At 48.6% G+C, this 17435-nt stretch overlaps 1 protein-coding gene and 1 long non-coding RNA gene across 4 annotated transcripts in view; one reads left to right on the top strand and one right to left on the bottom strand.

Moving 5' to 3' along the window:
* LOC134903249 (uncharacterized) overlaps window positions 1–17435 on the bottom strand; it is a 199438-nt gene that overhangs the window by 65234 nt on the left and 116769 nt on the right. The gene's annotated exons all lie outside the window — the stretch shown is intronic.
* Window positions 1–17435, top strand: part of GNA15 (G protein subunit alpha 15) — a 190058-nt gene that overhangs the window by 134950 nt on the left and 37673 nt on the right. The gene's annotated exons all lie outside the window — the stretch shown is intronic.

Raw genomic sequence — 17435 nt, 5'->3', positions numbered from 1 at the left:
GGAAAGGAGTAGGGGGAGGGGGGTAGTGGGAAAAGAGGGGGGGGGGGAGTGAAGGAGGTGATATTGGGTAAGATCGGCTGTGCCGCGGCTGTGTTGAGGGGTGGATAAAGAACAGGGGGTTGGAATCCAACCATAAAATCATGATGGCACAAATGGATTCACAGGAACGGAGCGATTTCATAATAGTCATTGAATCTCTTTGGGTGGAGTGTCTGTAGTTGGAATATCCAATACATTTCTCTGCGTGAAAGTTTATTCGCCAGGTCACCGCCTCTTTCTCCCAGCTGCACTGATTCAATTGCTTTAAAAGTCAATGCTTCTGGGTTGAAGTTGTGTGCTATCTTGAAATGTTTGGATACAGCGTGGTTCTCCATTTTATTTTTTATATTGCGGATATGTTCTTGGATCCTTATTTTAAGCGGTCTCTTTGTTTTTCCCACATATTGTTTTCCGCACTCACATTCCAATAAATAGATCACCGATTGGGTATTACAATTTATGAAATCTTTGATTTTGTACACTTCCTTTTTCTCCGTGTTTGTGAATGTTTTCCTCACTGGGTGTAGGTACCTACAGATGTTGCATCGGCCACATTTGAAGGATCCAGTGCATTTTGGCATTCGTGAACCCTCTTCAGGTTCCTTTCGTAGCATGCTTGGGGCTAGAACATCTTTAAGATTTTTTGATTTCCTGAAGACGATCTCGGGGCGAGGAGGCAGGATTTCTTTAAGGACCGGGTCCATTAATAGGATTCCCCAGTGGTTACTGAGTGAGTCTCTAATGGATTTCTCATGACGATTGTATGTTGTAATAAAAGAAACGGAATCTTTTTTGGTTTCTTTGGACTTGTATTCTAGTAGTGTTGATCTCTCTAGTGCCTTTGCTTTAGTGGCTGCTTCTTCCAAGATGCTGATTGGATATTCTTTATCCTTGAATCTACTTTTGTACTTCTCAATTTGGGCTTCACATTCTTCCTGGTTGCTGCAATTTCTCTTTATTCTGTTAAATTGGGAGAAGGGGATGTTATTTTTCCATTTCTTTAAGTGGTTACTTTTGTAGTGGAGGTAACTATTTGTGTCAACTGGCTTAATGAAGTTCTTGGTTTCAACTTTTCCATCCATCCCCTCTAGAATCAGATCGAGGAATTCAATAGATTCTTTATTGATTTATTGATGTAAAGACGAGATTCAACTCGTTATTGCTCAGGAATTCAACGAACTTATAAAAACATTCTTCCGTGCCGTCCCAGATAATTAAAATGTCATCTATGTAGCGACGATAAAAAATTAGGTGGTTCTTAAAATCATGGTTACCATAGATAAAATTCTTCTCCCAACTGCCCATGAATAAATTTGCGAAGCTCGGTGCAAAAATCGTACCCATAGCGGTCCCGCATCGCTGTAGATAAAAATGATCTAAAAATTTAAAATAGTTGTGCTGAAGAATAAAATACATAACATCACAAATAAAATCTTTATGGATGGCTGTTAGTGAGGTATCATTCTCCATAAATTCTCTGCATGCTGTTACACCTTTTTCGTGGTTTATACAAGTGTATAACGACTGAACGTCTATTGTCGCCCACCTAAAGGTGTCTTTCCATTCAAGGTCTTTTAGGGAGTTCAACACGGCGGTAGTGTCCTTCAAATATGATGGTAGCTCTTTAACATAAGTTTTGAGGAAAACATCTATGTATTCTGATAAATTTGACGTGAGCGAATCAATACCCGCCACAATAGGTCTTCCGGGCGGGTTTTCCAGGTTTTTGTGAATTTTGGGCAGAAAATAAAAGATTGGGGTAATGGGGTCTGACTTCATCAGAAATTGGAATTCTTCCTTCGTAATGACGTCTGTGCGTAGACCGTGCACTAAGAGTTTTCTTAATTCATCAACGAAGATATCTTTGGGGTCACCGGATAGCTTAGTGTAGGAAGCCTCATCTTCAAGTAATCTCTGAGCTTCATTAATATATTTCTCACGGTCCATGATAACCAGACCCCCCCCCCTTTATCAGCTTGTTTTATCACAATTTCTTGATTTTTCTGTAACTTCTTAAGAGCCTCTTTTTCTCGATTCGTGATGTTCCTCTCCTTAATTGCATCCAAGTTGGTTTCACATAGATCCTTTTTTACCATCTCATAAAAGATACTAATATTACTTCCTTTTGACTCCAGAGGGTAAAACTTTGAGGTCGGTTTTAGACCTGATTTTGATTGGTTTTCATAGTTACTGATAACAGCATCCTCTTTCCTTAAAAAATGTCTTTTTATTGTTAATTTTCTAATGAACTTATTTAGATCAATGAAGGTCTCAAATTTATTAAGACCCCCCGTAGGAGCGAATGTGAGGCCTTTATTAAGTAAGGATATTTCCGGTTTCGACAGAGTATGTTGTGAGAGATTGAAGATTCCTTTTTCCTTAGTATCCGTCAATGTACTGCTCTTTTTTTGTTCTCTCTCCCTCCCGCTGCCCCGTTTTCCTCTTCCTCTGTGTGCCTTCTTTTGAGAGGTGATGCAAGGCGGATGTCTTCCTTCAGGGAATTTCTTGTGGCTTCTTTGGGTCTTGTTCCTGTTCTTTGGGCTAAAAAAGTCTGGTCATTGTTAGAGTTCAATCTTTGTAGTGTTGTGAATCTGTTCTGCATCCTTAAGGTCGGAGATGGTGTGTTTACTTCTGAATTTCGTGAAGGTTTTCCTTTAACTGGTACTGTTCTCCAATATTGTCTGTCTGTTCGGTTTATTTGTTGATTCATGGTTCCGAACCTGCTCCAATTTTTTATTTTTCCTTGTTCATAGTCTGTTTTGTCCCTGAGAAACTTTTTCTCCTTATTCTTGGTGACCTCTTCTTCGATGTGTTCCATTTTCCTGTTGAGAACCTTTTCATTAATTTTATAGTCCTCTTTATCTTTAAAGGGTTCAAGTTCTGTTTCTTTGCACTTGATATTCTTCTCCAATTCTAGGAGGGAGTTCTTCTTTTCCTCAATCAAAAGCTTCATTAGGTCAATGGAACAGTTGTGTAATGTTTTATCCCATTTTTCTAAAAAGGCTGCATCAATGTTGCCGAATGTAGGTTGTTTTAGGAGTCTAAGCCCCCTAGGAATTCTATTAACCGAAATATAATGTTCTAAACCCTACATACATATATATATACAGGGAACCACCGCACTCGCCGTACCCAGATATGAGGTGCACAGTTGCACTCACCACCCCCAGGCTGGATTGCACACCCCCAGGCTGTGATTGCACATTGCTTAATTAATATTACATAATATTCTTGTGTAATATTATATATATATATATATATATATATATGTAATATATATATATATATATATATGTATATACAGTATATATATATATATATATATATATAAACTGGAAAAAATCTCGGCGGCACTCAGAGTCTGTACACCTTCAATCAGCGTGAAAAAGCCATGTGCATTTATTAACGTTTCGGAGGGCGAACCTCCTTCCTCAGAACACTGCAAAAAAACAGTGTTTGCAGTGTTCTGAGGAAGGAGGTTCGCCCTCCGAAACGTTAATAAATGCACATGGCTTTTTCACGCTGATTGAAGGTGTACAGACTCTGAGTGCCGCCGAGATTTTTTCCAGTTTATATTGGGGCAAGCACACCCCTAGGAAGGCACCGGAGCATTTATCCCCTGAGGGGGACAGCGGAGTGCCGGGCTACCTGCATGGACTATATATATATATATATATATATATATATATATATATATATATATATATATATATATATATATATATATATATATATATATAAAATATGTAAATCAAATACAACATAATTACAGAGACCTAGTAATACAAATGTCATTAAGCCCTCAATTTATTGGTAAATGATTAATTAAAATGTATACTTCAAGAACCTGAACAGTTACTTTCTGTTCACAATGTATGCACTCGCTGAGCTATCTCTGATAAGACAGTGTTCGTGAATAGGGCTTTTCTTTTTCAGAGTCTACAGTTGATTCACAGGATTGACATGGGGTGTAGGTGGTTGGATGAGGATCGGGCACCAAACGGTTAAGATTTTGAGCTGCCAGGATGCTCCGGTCCAACCACCCCTATAATCCCACCGTCTGAGCCAGACCACATGTAAAACGATGGGGCTGTTTTTACGGGATGCGGTCAAGATCCCGCCGGACGGGATCCCGGCGGTCGGAATCCCGACACCGGGATCCCGACCTGCACAATCCCGACATATTCTCCCTCTGTGGGTGTCCACGACACCCACAGACGGAGAATAAATTAGTATGCCGAGCGTAGCGAGGCACCGGGCCCGCAGCGCGGTGAGCACAGCAAGCCCGCAAGGAGCTGCTTTGCGCTCGCCCCCTGTCGGGATTGTGCCGATCGGGATCCCGGTGTCGGTATTATGACTGCCGGGATCTCGTCTGGCGGAATCTTATACTGATCCCGTTTTTACAGTCCCAAGCTTTTTATTTCAACTTTGTTATTTTATATAGCCCTGTTTAGAGCATGCTGCGTAGGGAAGCCAATCCCGGGCCATTTTTTCAATCCCGGGTATTGGGATTGAAAAATGGCCAATCCCGGGATTCCCGGGATAACCGGGTTTGGCTTTTAAGCGTGTGGCTGCCCCCTCACCCCGACCCGCACACATTACTAACTGTATACCAAGGGCGGGTGGGGATCTCTTCCTGCACTCCCTCAGTGCACGGCTGACAGCGCAGCGTGACCTCATACTGCGCCGGGGAAGCCGGAAGGAGGAAGCCGGGCAGCGTCTGAGCATCCTGTGGATGCTCAACACTGATCCCTCAATTCCCGGGATTGGACCTTCCAATCCCGGGATTGAATCACGGCAGTTTTTGGCCCTAAATCCTGGGATCCCGCCGATCCCGGGATTGCCCACCGTAATGCTGCGCTATGCATCTTAAATGTATTGCGACAGCCACTCCAACAACTCCCCGCCGGTGCTGCAACATCAGTATCTACGCTGATGATTTCAGCAGGTGCCAGCAAGGGTTAGCTAGCAGACCCACACTAACGATCCTAGGCTGCGGCCGGAGCATGGAGAGAAAGGTAAGGTGACTTTCCCGCTCGTGGGAAGATGCGTTTTTGTACGCAGCCTGGCTGTTTTGGGTTGGAGACTACCTGACAGCGCTGACATGGGGCGTCCTCCTTGGGTGCACCACCGCTAGACCACCAGGGATCACAGGCTCCGGGGATAAATTTGGAGGCCGCAGAACCCTGGGGTGGATGTCAGCAGTGGGGAGTAGGGCCCTCCCTGGTTGCCCCTACCCCTGGCTCAGGTGGTGAATTAACTATGGTTTTCCCACCTTGAACTGATTGGCCCGCTTCTGTTTAAAGACGCTGAGCAACATTATACATGTGTCTACTGCAATTTACGCTCTGTGCGGGAATATACGCTGGACATGTCTGTTGCAGAAATTCGCTTGGCGACAATATACTTTGGGCAAAATTGTTACAGCATGTCTTCAGGAACGCTGGGTTCAGCCTCCTGTATACCTCTCCCAAGGGACATGTTATACAGCAATTACTCCTCTGTGGTACTGAGTAGCTGATTAAGGGGGTAATTCCAAGTTGATCGCAGCAGGAAATTTTTTAGCAGATGGCCAAAACCATGTGCACTGCAGGGCGGGCAGATATAACATTTGCAGAGAGAGTTAGATTTGGGCAGGTTATTTTGTTTCTGTGCAGGGTAAATACTGGCTGCTTTATTTTTACACTGCAATTTAGATTGCAGATTGAACTCACCACACCCAAATCTAACTCTCTCTGCACATGTTATATCTGCCTCCCCTGCAGTGCACCTTTCAAACCGTAAAGGGCTGGTGCGGAAAGAGTTTTTCTTAATGTACTTTACTTTTACTTATTTTAAGTGAAGGCTGTCACAGTGCTGCTTAATTTACACAGATTACATACGTAATCCCACCTGGGTGCAAGAAGTGGTTTCTCACGGTTACGCCTTCACCTTCATGAAGCGCCCCCCCAACAGTTCTTTTGCACCAGCCCGTCTTTACATTCAATCTAGGACAAGGCTCTACAAAAAGCCATTCAGACCTTACTGCAATCAGGAGTGATAATGGCCCTCATTCCGAGTTGTTCGCTCGGTAATTTTCTTCGCATCGCAGCGATTTTCCGCTAATTGCGCATGCGCAATGTTCGCACTGCGACTGCGCCAAGTAAATTTGCTAAGAAGTTTGGTATTTTACTCACGGCATTACAAGGTTTTTTCTTCGTTCTGGTGATTGTAATGTGATTGACAGGAAGTAGGTGTTTCTGGGCGGAAACTGGCCGTTTTATGGGAGTGTGTGAAAAAACGCTGCCGTTTCTGGGAAAAACGCAGGAGTGGCTGGAGAAACGGGGGAGTGTCTGGGCGAACGCTGGGTGTGTTTGTGACGTCAAACCAGGAACGAAACTGACTGAACTGATCGCAGTGGCAGAGTAAGTGTGGAGCTACTCAGAAACTGCAAAGAAATTTCTATTCGCAATTTTGAGAATCTTTCGTTCGCAATTTTGCTAAGCTAAGATTCACTCCCAGTATGCGGCGGCTTAGCGTGTGCAATGCTGCTAAAAGCAGCTTGCGAGCGAACAACTCGGAATGAGGGACAATATCGGTTCTCTCAGGACAACGAGGACTGGGTTTCTACTTTACCCTTTTCCTGGTTCAGAAGCCCAATAGGTACCATCAGCCCATTCTCAATCTCAAAGCTCTGAACAAATATATTTGGGTACCCCGGGTTTGTATGGAAACTTTATGGGCTATTACCCTGGCAGTGGAGCCTGGGGATTTCATGGTGTCTCTGGACATTAAAGATGACTACCTGCATGTACTGATAGCACTCTCCCATCAGCACTATGTCAGGTTTGTGATCCTTCAGCAACATTTCCAATTTCAGGCACTACCCTTCAGAGTTGCTACAGCTCCTCAGGTGTCACTGTTCACCAAAATCATGGTGGTGATGGCAGCTCAGCTTTGTCGCCAAGAGATAAGGATTTTTCCATACCTGGATGACCTGCTCTTCCTGGCACAATCCCAAAAAACCCTCCTCTGCCATCTACAAGTAACTTATAGCCTTCCTGCAGGCTCACGGATGGCTCCTAAATTGGGCAAAATCCTGCCACTGGACAAAATATCCACAATACAGATGAGAATCCACAGCTTGCTGCACAGTTAGAGAGTATCCATCCATACAACGATGCGGATACTGGGGTCAGTGGTTTCGGCATTCGACATGGTAGAATTTGCCCAGTTCCATTCAAGGCCCTTCAACATCTGATTCTCTCCAGATGGAATGGGCAGCATAAGTCGATAAAAACCCAGACTATGATTCTTCCTCAGGAAGTACGTCACTGATCTGGTGGCTACAAGCATCCCTACCTGGACAAGGATCGACCCTTCTGGATTCCAGACTGGGTTCTCCTGGCAATGGATGCCAGTCTCCAAGGCTGGGGAGCAGTAACAGGTTAATACTCTTTCCAGGGATGTTGAACCAAGGCAGAGGGTGGTCTGTCAATTAATGTCCTGGAGCTTTGGGCCATGTACATGGCACTCACTCAGGCAAAGGAAATACTTCACGGCAGACCAATTCAGATCCAGTCAGACAACACTACTGCAGTAGCCTATCTCAATCACCAAGGAGGCACTCGCAGCCGGATGGCAATGAAGGAGATAGGATGCATCCTCCGGTGGGCCAAACGCCATCATCCAGCAGTGTCCACGGTATTCATACCAGGAGTTGTAAATGGAGAAACGGACTTCCTCAGCCGGCATGACATTCATGCAGGCGAATGGGCCCTGCACCCAGAAGTCTTCCAGATTCTGGTAGACAAATGGGGGTTGCTGGAAGTGGACCTCATGGCTTCACATAAGAACAACAAGGTCCCAGCAATCGGATGGAAATTTAATCTGGCATATGTGTTCTTGCCAATCTCTCTGTTACCCAGGGTGATTTGCAGATTCCAACAGGAAGGCAGCGCCATGATATTGATAGCTCTGGCTTGGCCCATACGCAATTGGTACACAGGTCTGCAGAGGCTATCAGTGGACAAACCATTGCTGCTTCCTCAACGACCAGATCTATTGATTCAAGGTCCCTGTCTCTACTTACACCTGGACCATCTGTCTTTGACTGTTTGGCGCTTGAGTCATCCATCCTAAAAGCAAAAGGATTTTCACAAGCGGTAATTCAAATGATACTTCAGACAAGGAAACCATCCTCAGCCCGCATCTATTACTAGATCTGGCATGCATATTTCCAATGGTGTGCTGCCAGAAGTTATAAGCCTCGTTTCTTTAGAGTTTCCAGAATCTCGGCATCCCTTCAAGCCGGCATTGACCGAGGTCTCCGCCTAACCACCCTTAAGGTACAGGTTTCTGCATTATCCATATGGTTCCAGAGGAAAATTGCAACTCTGCAGGATGTTTACACTTTCTTCCAGGGAGTGCTCCATATCCAGCCTTCTTTTGTACCTCCAACAGCTCCTTGGGACCTATGACTAGTTCTCAAGGTTTTTCAAGCTCCCCCATTTGAACCATTGCACCTGGTGGATCTCAAGTGGATGACAGCTGAAACTCTATTTCTATTGGCAATAGCTTCAGCTAGGAGAGTATCAGATTTAGCGGCACTTTTATGTTGCCCACCATTTCTGGTCTTTCACCCAGACAGAGCAGTTCTCCAAACCAGGTCTGGTTATCTTCCTAAGGTGCTCTCTAAATTTCACCTTAATGAAGAAGTTGTAGTCCCGGCCTTCCAATTGCTGGACCTTACTGTGGGAGATGCATCATTGGATTTAGTCCGAAGAATCTATGTGGATCTTACTGGTGACATCAAAAGAACAGATGCTCTCTTTGCCCTATATGGATTCCATAGAAGAGGATGGCCTGCTAATAAGCAAACACTGGCAACATGGCTGCGGATGATGATCTCAGAAGTGAACTCTCAAGCTGATCTCCCGATCTTGGATGTTTCTGCCCATTCTACCCACTCAGTTGGTCCCTCATGAGCAGCCCGCTGAGGTGCCTCAACTGAACAACTCTGTAAGGCAGCCACATGGTCATCAATAAATACATTTCTGAAACATTATGCCTTTGATACCTTTGCCTGTTAGGATGCTGCTTTTGGGCGTTGGATTCTCCGGTATAATCAGGAGCGTCCCCTCCCTTAAATTCTGTTTTGGGACATCACCATGTCAATCATGTGGATCAACTGTGGACTCTAAAGAAGAAAACAAGAGTTATGGTAGACTTACCAAGGTTAACCATGTTTCTTCGAAGTCCATAGGATCCACAGGGCATCCACCCGACGCACCTAATTTGAGAAACTTTCACTATCTCCTTCCTTCTGGTATGGAAGAGTGTGTTTTTTCTCGTATGTACAGGTCTTCCTTCCACTTAATTTTGCGCCTGCCTTGGGCTTGCTGACAAAACTGACTTCCCTTGGCCAGGAGGCGGGGTTATAGGGGAGGTTGGACCAGAGCATCCTGGGAGCTCAAAAGCTTAACCGTTTGGTGCCTGATCCTTATCCAACCACCTACACCCCATGCCGATCCTGTGGACTTCGAAGAAACAGAGTTAACCTGTACTGTGCTGTATGTAGTGTGTGCTACCCCTCCCTGTACTGTGCTGTATGTAGTGTGTGCTCTCTCACTGTACTGTGCTGTATGTAGTGTGTGCTCCCTCCCTGTACTGTATGTAGTGTGTGCTCCCCCTCCCTGTACTGTGCTGTATGTAGTGTGTGCTCCCTCCCTGTACTGTGCTGTATGTAGTGTGTGCTCCCTCCCTGTACTGTATGTAGTGTGTGCTCCCCCTCCCTGTACTGTGCTGTATGTAGTGTGTGCTCCCCCTCCCTGTACTGAGCTGTATGTAGTGTGTGCTCCCTCCCTGTACTGTACTGTATGTAGTGTGTGCTCCCCCTCCCTGTACTGTGCTGTATGTAGTGTGTGCTCCCCCTCCCTGTACTGTGCTGTATGTAGTGTGTGCTCCCTCCCTGTACTGTGCTGTATGTAGTGTGTGCTCCCCCTCCCTGTACTGTGCTGTGTGTGTGCTCCCCCTCCCTGTACTGTATGTAGTGTGTGCTCCCTCCCTGTACTGTGCTGTATGTAGTGTGTGCTCCCCCTTCCTGTACTGTGCTGTATGTAGTGTGTGCTCCCTCCCTGTACTGTGCTGTATGTAGTGTGTGCTCCCTCCCTGTACTGTATGTAATGTGTGCTCCCTCCCTGTACTGTGCTGTATGCAGTGTGTGCTACCCCTCCCTGTACTGTGCTGTATGTAGTGTGTGCTCCCTCCCTGTACTGTGCTGTATGTAGTGTGTGCTCCCTCCCTGTACTGTGCTGTATGTAGTGTGTGCTACCCCTCCCTGTACTGTGCTGTATGTTGTGTGTGCTCCCCCTCCCTGTACTGTGCTGTATGTAGTGTGTGCTCCCTCCCTGTACTGTGCTGTATGTAGTGTGTGCTCCCCCTCCATGTACTGTGCTGTATGTAGTGTGTGCTCCCTCCCTGTACTGTATGTAGTGTGTGCTCCCTCCCTGTACTGTGCTGTATGTAGTGTGTGCTCCCCCTCCCTGTACTGCGCTGTATGTAGTGTGTGCTCCCTCCCTGTACTGTACTGTGCTGTATGTAGTGTGTGCTCCCCCTCCCTGTACTGTGCTGTATGTAGTGTGTGCTCCCCCTCCCTGTACTGTGCTGTATGTAGTGTGTGCTCCCTCCCTGTACTGTGCTGTATGTAGTGTGTGCTCCCCCTCCCTGTACTGTGCTGTGTGTGTGCTCCCCCTCCCTGTACTGTATGTAGTGCGTGCTCCCTCCCTGTACTGTGCTGTATGTAGTGTGTGCCCCCCCTTCCTGTACTGTGCTGTATGTAGTGTGTGCTCCCTCCCTGTACTGTGCTGTATGTAGTGTGTGCTCCCTCCCTGTACTGTATGTAATATGTGCTCCCTCCCTGTACTGTGCTGTATGCAGTGTGTGCTACCCCTCCCTGTACTGTGCTGTATGTAGTGTGTGCTCCCTCCCTGTACTGTGCTGTATGTAGTGTGTGCTCCCTCCCTGTACTGTATGTAGTGTGTGCTACCCCTCCCTGTACTGTGCTGTATGTAGTGTGTGCTCCCCCTCCCTGTACTGTGCTGTATGTAGTGTGTGCTCCCTCCCTGTACTGTGCTGTATGTAGTGTGTGCTCCCCCTCCCTGTACTGTGCTGTATGTAGTGTGTGCTCCCTCCCTGTACTGTACTGTGCTGTATGTAGTGTGTGCTACCCCTCCCTGTACTGTGCTGTATGTAGTGTGTGCTCTCTCCCTGTACTGTGCTGTATGTAGTGTGTGCTCCCTCCCTGTACTGTGCTGTATGTAGTGTGTGCCAGGGATGTGCGGTGAGCTAAATGGCTCAGGAGGCACTGGCTAACCCGAGAGCCAGATTTACATGCAATATATTAGCCAAAGGGTACATGTGGGCTTTATACACAGGTGCAGCAGTATAAACTCCTGGAAATCTGGTGAGTTTTGATTAGAGATGTGTGGAAAGGATACACAGGTGAGGCACAGCTTCACCTGCCATAGACTTTTTACTCCAGAGTTTGGGCTATAAAAATTATTAGAATAATGCAAAGAAGATATTTAAAACAAATTATAAGTATTTTTCATATATTTTATGCAGTCAAATCTCTGGTTTAAACATAAGTATGACAGAAAAGGCTTTGCCTCACCTGCCTCACCCCACCGCACGTCACTGGTGTGTGCTCCCTCCCTGTACTGTGCTGTATGTAGTGTGTGCTCCCTCCCTGTACTGTGCTGTATGTAGTGTGTGCTCCCTCCCTGTACTGTGCTGTATGTAGTGTGTGCTCCCTCCCTGTACTGTGCTGTATGTAGTGTGTGCTCCCTCCCTGTACTGTATTGTATGTAGTGTGCTCCCTCCCTGTACTGTGCTGTATGTAGTGTGTGCTCCTCCTCCCTGTACTGTGCTGTATGTAGTGTGTGCTCCCTCCCTGTACTGTGCTGTATGTAGTGTGTGCTCCCCCTCCCTGTACTGTGCTGTATGTAGTGTGTGCTCCCTCCCTGTACTGTATGTAGTGTGTGCTCCCCCTCCCTGTACTGTGCTGTATGTAGTGTGTGCTCCCTCCCTGTACTGTGCTGTATGTAGTGTGTGCTCCCCCTCCCTGTACTGTGCTGTATGTAGTGTGTGCTCCCCCTCCCTATACTGTATGTAGTGTGTGCTCCCTCCCTGTACTGTGCTGTATGTAGTGTGTGCTCCCGCCAGTACTGTGCTGTATGTAGTGTGTGCTCCCTCCCTGCACTGTGCTGTATGTAGTGTGTGCTCCCTCCCTGCACTGTGCTGTATGTAGTGTGTGCTCCCTCCCTGTACTGTGCTGTATGTAGTGTGTGCTCCCCCTCCCTGTACTGTGCTGTATGTAGTGTGTGCTCCCCCTACCTGTACTGTGCTGTATGTATTGTGTGCTCCCTCCCTGTACTGTGCTGTATGTAGTGTGTGCTCCCTCCCTGCACTGTGCTGTATGTAGTGTGTGCTCCCTCCCTGTACTGTGCTGTATGTAGTGTGTGCTACCCCTCCCTGTACTGTGCTGTATGTTGTGTGTGCTCCCCCTCCCTGTACTGTGCTGTATGTAGTGTGTGCTCCCTCCCTGTACTGTGCTGTATGTAGTGTGTGCTCCCCCTCCATGTACTGTGCTGTATGTAGTGTGTGCTCCCTCCCTGTACTGTGCTGTATGTAGTGTGTGCTCCCTCCCTGTACTGTGCTGTATGTAGTGTGTGCTCCCCCTCCCTGTACTGCGCTGTATGTAGTGTGTGCTCCCTCCCTGTACTGTACTGTGCTGTATGTAGTGTGTGCTCCCCCTCCCTGTACTGTGCTGTATGTAGTGTGTGCTCCCCCTCCCTGTACTGTGCTGTATGTAGTGTGTGCTCCCTCCCTGTACTGTGCTGTATGTAGTGTGTGCTCCCCCTCCCTGTACTGTGCTGTGTGTGTGCTCCCCCTCCCTGTACTGTATGTAGTGCGTGCTCCCTCCCTGTACTGTGCTGTATGTAGTGTGTGCCCCCCCTTCCTGTACTGTGCTGTATGTAGTGTGTGCTCCCTCCCTGTACTGTGCTGTATGTAGTGTGTGCTCCCTCCCTGTACTGTATGTAATATGTGCTCCCTCCCTGTACTGTGCTGTATGCAGTGTGTGCTACCCCTCCCTGTACTGTGCTGTATGTAGTGTGTGCTCCCTCCCTGTACTGTGCTGTATGTAGTGTGTGCTCCCTCCCTGTACTGTATGTAGTGTGTGCTACCCCTCCCTGTACTGTGCTGTATGTAGTGTGTGCTCCCCCTCCCTGTACTGTGCTGTATGTAGTGTGTGCTCCCTCCCTGTACTGTGCTGTATGTAGTGTGTGCTCCCCCTCCCTGTACTGTGCTGTATGTAGTGTGTGCTCCCTCCCTGTACTGTACTGTGCTGTATGTAGTGTGTGCTACCCCTCCCTGTACTGTGCTGTATGTAGTGTGTGCTCTCTCCCTGTACTGTGCTGTATGTAGTGTGTGCTCCCTCCCTGTACTGTGCTGTATGTAGTGTGTGCCAGGGATGTGCGGTGAGCTAAATGGCTCAGGAGGCACTGGCTAACCCGAGAGCCAGATTTACATGCAATATATTAGCCAAAGGGTACATGTGGGCTTTATACACAGGTGCAGCAGTATAAACTCCTGGAAATCTGGTGAGTTTTGATTAGAGATGTGTGGAAAGGATACACAGGTGAGGCACAGCTTCACCTGCCATAGACTTTTTACTCCAGAGTTTGGGCTATAAAAATTATTAGAATAATGCAAAGAAGATATTTAAAACAAATTATAAGTATTTTTCATATATTTTATGCAGTCAAATCTCTGGTTTAAACATAAGTATGACAGAAAAGGCTTTGCCTCACCTGCCTCACCCCACCGCACGTCACTGGTGTGTGCTCCCTCCCTGTACTGTGCTGTATGTAGTGTGTGCTCCCTCCCTGTACTGTGCTGTATGTAGTGTGTGCTCCCTCCCTGTACTGTGCTGTATGTAGTGTGTGCTCCCTCCCTGTACTGTGCTGTATGTAGTGTGTGCTCCCTCCCTGTACTGTATTGTATGTAGTGTGTGCTCCCTCCCTGTACTGTGCTGTATGTAGTGTGTGCTCCTCCTCCCTGTACTGTGCTGTATGTAGTGTGTGCTCCTTCCCTGTACTGTGCTGTATGTAGTGTGTGCTCCCCCTCCCTGTACTGTGCTGTATGTAGTGTGTGCTCCCTCCCTGTACTGTATGTAGTGTGTGCTCCCCCTCCCTGTACTGTGCTGTATGTAGTGTGTGCTCCCTCCCTGTACTGTGCTGTATGTAGTGTGTGCTCCCCCTCCCTGTACTGTGCTGTATGTAGTGTGTGCTCCCCCTCCCTATACTGTATGTAGTGTGTGCTCCCTCCCTGTACTGTGCTGTATGTAGTGTGTGCTCCCGCCAGTACTGTGCTGTATGTAGTGTGTGCTCCCTCCCTGCACTGTGCTGTATGTAGTGTGTGCTCCCTCCCTGCACTGTGCTGTATGTAGTGTGTGCTCCCTCCCTGTACTGTGCTGTATGTAGTGTGTGCTCCCCCTCCCTGTACTGTGCTGTATGTAGTGTGTGCTCCCCCTACCTGTACTGTGCTGTATGTATTGTGTGCTCCCTCCCTGTACTGTGCTGTATGTAGTGTGTGCTCCCCCTCCCTGTACTGTGCTGTATGTAGTGTGTGCTCCCCCTACCTGTACTGTGCTGTGTGTATTGTGTGCTCCCTCCCTGTACTGTGCTGTATGTAGTGTGTGCTCCCTCCCTGTACTGTGCTGTATGTAGTGTGTGCTCCCCCTCCCTGTACTGTGCTGTATATAGTGTGTGCTCCCTCCCTGTACTGTGCTGTATGTAGTGTGTGCTCCCTCCCTGTACTGTGCTGTATGTAGTGTGTGCTCCCCCTCCCTGTACTGTGCTGTATGTAGTGTGTGCTCCCTCCCTGTACTGTGCTGTATGTAATGTGTGCTCCCTCCCTGTACTGTGCTGTATGTAGTATGTGCTACCCCTCCCTGTACTGTGCTGTATGTAGTGTGTGCTCCCTCCCTGTACTGTGCTGTATGTAGTGTGTGCTCCCTCCCTGTACTGTGCTGTATGTAGTGTGAGCTCCCTCCCTGTACTGTACTGTATGCAGTGTGTGCTCCCTCCCTGTACTGTGCTGTATGTAGTGTGTTCTCCCTCCCTGTACTGTGCTGTATGTAGTGTGTGCTCCCTCCCTGTACTGTGCTGTATGCAGTGTGTGCTCCCTCCCTGTACTGTGCTGTATGTAGTGTGCGCTCCCTCCCTGTACTGTGCTGTATGTAGTGTGTGCTCCCCCTCCCTGTACTGTGCTGTATGTAGTGTGTGCTCCCTCCCTGTACTGTGCTGTATGCAGTGTGTGCTCCTTCCCTGTACTGTGCTGTATGTAGTGTGTGCTCCCTCCCTGTACTGTGCTGTATGTAGTGTGTGCTCCCTCCCTGTACTGTGCTGTATGCAGTGTGTGCTCCCTCCCTGTACTGTGCTGTACGCAGTGTGTGCTCCCAGGGGTGTATCTACGGGTCCGAGCGCCCCTGGCAAAGTCAGGGGCAGGATCCCCCCACACACATACATACACATATTTGAAATAAGGGAGGCGTGTCAAAAAACGACTGTGGCCTTGTGGGGAAGGGGCATGGCCACACAATAGTACTTCCAATTCAAATTATGCCACACAGTATCACATTACACCGCACAGTAGTGTCCATTACTCACATTACAACGTACAGTAGTGTCTTTTATTCATGTTACGCCCTAAGACTGCGTAGGTCATGAATGTGGCCGAAAGCAACATAAACTCACCGGCTGGGAATGCGGAACGCCTCTTAATGCATCACTCTGGCGAGGAAGGGGTTACAGTTTTTTGAGGGAGGAACGGAAGGGAAACTGCCTGGATTGTGATTAGCTGGATTCTGTATAGGGGCTGGTCTGACATACATATAGTCTGCAGACCTAGGACAGCCTGTCTCTTTTCCTGTTTTTCCGTGGAACTGCAAGTACTACTAAATTAATATCTGTTCATTTTCACTTCTTCTTTTCATTAACTAACCCTCTTCTCTCTTACTTTTCCCACTCTCTTGTTCCTTCCCTATTATTCCTTGTGGTTGCTCTGCTGTCTCCTATCCCTGCTTTACTCTGCTCTATCCCTCTAGCTATATTTATGTGCTACCTTAGCTTGTCCCTTGTACCTTATGTAAAAGCCGGACGCAGCGTGGGCCTCCCCGCCCGGCTTATTGGACTTCACTGAGGTCCAGCCGGCCGGGGGAGACCTTCTGCGGCTGCTGGACGGGAGACCCGCGGCGTGTGCGGCCTGACTCGGCCGCCCGCCCGAGCTCCCCTGCGTCCGCTCTCTCCTCTCCGTCTCCGCCGCTGGCCGTGGCAGAGAATGGAGTGCGGGAGGTACGGCCGGCCAGGGGGAGACCTTCTGCGGCTGCTGGAAGGGAGACCCGCGGCGTGTGTGGCCTGACTCGGCCGCCCGCCCGAGCTCCCCTGCGTCCGCTCTCTCCTCTTCGTCCCCGCCGCTGGCCGCGGCCAAGAATGGAGCGCGGTAGGTCCGGCTGCTGCTGACGTGGCCTGACGGGGACGTTCCCTGTCGGGTGCGCGAGGCATGCAGGGCCGGGACAGCGCTCACCCGCCGCCCCCATAGTGTGTTCTGTCTGGCCCCGGTGTGGTGGGCAGGCTGCAGCGCACTCATGTAAAAAAATAAATAAATAAATAAATAAATACAAATAATAAACATATATATATATGTATAAATGGCCGTTTCGGGGCCAACCGGGGCGCACCCACATTTTGTAATTTTACACGGGTGACGCACTCCAGTGGGGGGGTCGTGTGGGTGGCGGACCCGGTGGGTCTGACGGCGCACGCGTGCCGGCATTTCCTGCGGTCGCCAGGTAGGCCCCATGTTAGGCTCGCTCCCGCTGGTGCTCTCAGGGCCAGGTGGCGCCCTCCCACGGCGGGGCGGCGTTCCCGCCCTGCGTCCGCAGATGTACTGTTGCCACCATTGTGCCTGGCGGTGCCCGTCGGCCGGAGTCTTTACGCGTCCGCCCACGGAGGGACGGCCCGCCTGGCCTCTCCGGCCGAGATTGGCCCCGTGGCGCCGGCCCCTTCAGGTTGGGCTCGCGTGCCGGTTCCTTCTGCCTCCAGACGTGGCCGTGCAGCCCCTGCCGGTCATAGGCTGGGGTCGGTCACCCACCACATGATGGGTGGCATGCGCATGTGGGTGGCGAGTGATCTGGCCCTCCCCGTGTCCACATTCCTACTCCCAACACGGCTGCGGTCTGCCCTCAGTCGGACGTTGCGCTGCCCCCATCTAGCGGTTACAACACTCCGTTTTTCTTATCCTCATCCTCAGGATAGGAGGAGGCGCAGAGCAGGCGGTTCAGCCATGGTCTA

Source organism: Pseudophryne corroboree, chromosome 1, assembly GCF_028390025.1.
Source record: "Pseudophryne corroboree isolate aPseCor3 chromosome 1, aPseCor3.hap2, whole genome shotgun sequence".
Classification (NCBI taxonomy): Eukaryota; Metazoa; Chordata; class Amphibia; order Anura; family Myobatrachidae; genus Pseudophryne; species Pseudophryne corroboree.
Note: the sequence above shows the minus strand (reverse complement) of the source record. Positions and strands in the feature narration are given on the sequence as shown.